The 3,714-nt window shown below is 36.5% G+C and overlaps 1 pseudogene; it reads right to left on the minus strand.

The window, feature by feature from the left end:
- Window positions 1–960: 960 nt before the first annotated feature.
- On the minus strand, window positions 961–2,573 carry LOC148953189 (pyruvate kinase pseudogene; annotated as a pseudogene).
- Window positions 2,574–3,714: the final 1,141 nt, after the last annotated feature.

The following is a 3,714-nucleotide window of genomic DNA, read 5'->3' on the forward strand; positions in this document are numbered from 1 at the left end:
CCTTATATACGCTATTAATGAAACAGTTCAAGACAGGAAAATGTGGAGCTAGTGCCCTTAGAGAACGCAAATAGCTCTGACATCCCTCATTTGGGCTACAGTATAACGAATGCCCATGCTTTCTTGTGTCCCTGTAATTGATTTCACAATAATCCAAGCCGCCAAGGTAGAAATTAACCACTTTGTCAGGTGAAAAGTTTAATGCTATATTATTTTCAAAGATATCAAAAAGAATTTGACATAATTCAATATCCGTCGGATAGAGCTTGCAGATATCAGGGTGACATTGCCAAGTAACCTGCTGCCCAATTTTTGGTTTTGAATGTTTACTCAGATTGTTATTGGTGACTTCAGCCATCATAATTTCGTTGTCAGATCTAGTTTTAAAGCATTTTTCAATAGTTGTCTCGTACTTTTCAGGACAGTTTGTTCTACTACACAGAGAATTTTTTGCCAAATATTCAGTAGAACTAAAAGAACTGTTTAAAAAACAGTTAGAAATGCTTTTTTCTTGAGTCGGTGTTCCAGGAATTTGTTCTAAATCATTAGTCTTACAAACACATTTACTAATAACCCTAGCAGGCTCGTTTTCGCCATAATTGAAAAACATTGCTTTTCCTTCGCTGTTGATAGGTAGGCTTGTATATATATTTTTATTGCTGCTACATAAACTGCAATTGCTCCTTCCAAAATTAATATACGAATTTTCTAAAAAGTACGCCTCCGTATATTCACTGTGTTGTCGAACATTTTGCATTGCATCTATAAACTGTTCATTGCATCTATAATTTTAAAATGATCCGGAATGATTATTATTTAAAAAAAAACGCTTAGAAAGCACTTATAGCAGGCTAGTGATAATATATAACTATCCAGTGATAACATTTATAATTAAAACATATAAACTAGGGAGTTTGACGCCCTCAATAAAGCTTTAAAAATCATCATCCCTTTTTCTGTTTATTTTCCAGAAAATGTCTTAATCTTAAATTGGTCTGCCTCTTGTTTGACCATTATAATCCTAACATTGTTGGTAGACCCAGCTTTCATGTGCCACCCAGTAACAATGAAGACTAGGTCGTCTAGTTTGACAAAGCCACGAATCTTAGCGAATTGGATGGCAAATTGAATCCTAGAATCAATATCTTTCATTCCTTCAGCATTGCATTCGGCAGAATATCGAATTGGTAGGATGTCTTTCCGCAAGTGACTGGCGAGTAACCTGATTGATTTTTGTAACTGTAATAACAGGACAGACTGACCTATATCTAGTAATCATATGGACAGACGTGCCAGTAGTAGTACGAATTATTGTAGCTTTTGCCAAGGAGTTATAGGCAGCTTTGACGGCACCGATTGCGATAATTTGGGTAGTCTCCGTTGGAAGTCTCACCAATGCAGTTAATTCACTAAACACTTGTCTATGCCACATAACTGCTTCAGCTTCTCTGCAGATATTCGCCACGGTTCTGAAACATTAAGGAAGTTAGTCATCTTTGGCAGGTTCACCAGAAAGGATGACACAATCGGCTCCATCAAGGATCCCATTGGTGAAATCGGAGCCCTCAGCAAGAGTAGGGTGAAGTTTCTTCAACACGGATTCAAGCATTTGAGTGGCACAAATAACTGGCTATCCAGCAGTGTTACAACGTGCAATCATGGCTTTTTGGGCGATGAATACTTTTTCTGGGAGAATCTCGATGTCAAGGTCACCACGTGCAGCCATAATGCCATCAAATTCCGCAGTGATTTCATCTAGTTCTCTTTGCCCTGTTGGTTTTCGATCTTGGAAATGACAAAATATTCCTGCCCTTTCCTTCTAAAACTACTCTAATTTCTCTGACACCCTCAGTATTTCTCGTAAAGCTGGGAAAAAACCATATCAGTTCCCTGTTCGACTCTGGAAAGACAACCCTTCATGTCTTTTTCAGAAACGACTTGCACTTCTACTGGAGTTCTTGGTAGGTTAACTCCTTTTCTGCTCCCAGGCTCTCGTCATTTTCAATGTTGCAGATAAGGAAGTCAGAACCTGTTTCTTCGATAACTACAGATATGGGACTTTCATCAATTTAAACCTTGGAGCCAACTTTTACTACCTTATCGATACATCCATAATCAACGTAAAGGACTTGAGTGGAAAATTTCTCAGCAAAATCCTTATGGGCGGTAAGTTCGATAACTCCCCTTTACACAAATTTACTTCTTTTGATGCGCCTCCTTGCAAGAATCCAGTCCTGTTTTCCGTACCTTTAGTATCTAGAGCTATGGCTATAGGAACAGTCATATTTAGTCTCTTTTCTACTTTAGATATAGCTTCACGAATACATCGAATTGTGTTTGCATGGTATTCGTATGAGCCGTGAGAGAAACATAGACGCTCAATATTCATTCCAGTTTCGATAATTTCTTCAAGAAGATCAACTTTGGCAGAAGCAGGACCAATCATACAAACAATTCCAGGAAGTCGGCTTTGCTGAAAACTGAAAATGTGGCTTTTGCTGAAAATTCAGTCCACATAAGTTTTCAATATGAGTAAGCTTTTCAGATTGTGGCCTATATTGGCTATCAGCCATCTTTTCAAAAATTACTACTTCTTTCACCGACTATTCTAAGGAAAATCTCAAGTTGTATCAAGTTGTTTAAACGTTAAGATAAGATAAAACTCATTTAAAATTTCTTAGGAATGTATCTGAAATTGTTACTAAAACATCCTAAATATTTTTGCAGTTTACAAAGTTTTGCACTTTTTTCTCATACCTTTTGCTTTATCATTATATAAATACTGTAATGATTCTTCAACATAATTTGTTATTTACTAGGTTTCAGCTAAATCCACTGAAGCTTACATAGTCTCCATTTATAATAAACTCTCTCTTTTATGTAATAATGGGACGTGATCGTCTCTTACTACTATCTAATAATATTTTATTTTATTTAAGTCTATTTGTTTTGACCTGACTCCTTTTTTAGGAACTATGGGTTTTTTACTGGACTTAACATTGGACGTGATCGTCTCTTACTAGGTTGCTAGCTACCACTGCAACCCGGACTATTGAACAACTCTCTACGATATTCCATTGCCAAGCTATCTGTGGAAAAGAAAGAAAAAAGAGAAAGAAAAAAATATCCTGTTTGTGGAGAATAAAGTGGTTAAAGTCAATTTTCTTGATTTTCAAGCCAATATATTTTCTTTGTTATTCAAGCCAAAGGGTGGTAAGTTTCCTTTGTAGGGTTTTGGACAAGGCAGTTATAATGGTGTACTTTTTGTTTTGATTTGACTCTTTTTTTAGGAGTTAGGGGTTTTTATATTTCTTAACATTGGACGTGATCGTCTCTTACTAGGTTGCTAGCTACCGCTGCAACCCGGATTGCTAGATACCGCTGTAACCGGGATTTTAATAACTAGTACATGAGATCATCTTGTCCTTGTGTCACAATACTAGGTTGCTAGCTACCTCTGCAACCCGGATGTTTGATGTGAAATTACAAACAGGAAAAAGTTTATGGCTTTTTCTTAATTGTAATAGTAGGAGACGACCTGGCTACAAACTATGATTATGGCATCAATGATCAATCTTAAACATGAAATGTTCTTTAATGTTATGGTTTGTTCTTTACTAGGTTTCAGCCATCTCTACAGCCATGATACTGATGGAAATTACATAATCCCAATTTATGTTTCAGTTAACATGGGCTAGATGTCGTTCTTTATTG

The sequence above is a fragment of the Artemia sp. Qi Xiang Cuo genome, chromosome 4, assembly GCF_049724085.1.
Source record: "Artemia sp. Qi Xiang Cuo chromosome 4, ASM4972408v1, whole genome shotgun sequence".
In the NCBI taxonomy this organism is placed as follows: domain Eukaryota; kingdom Metazoa; phylum Arthropoda; class Branchiopoda; order Anostraca; family Artemiidae; genus Artemia; species Artemia sp. Qi Xiang Cuo.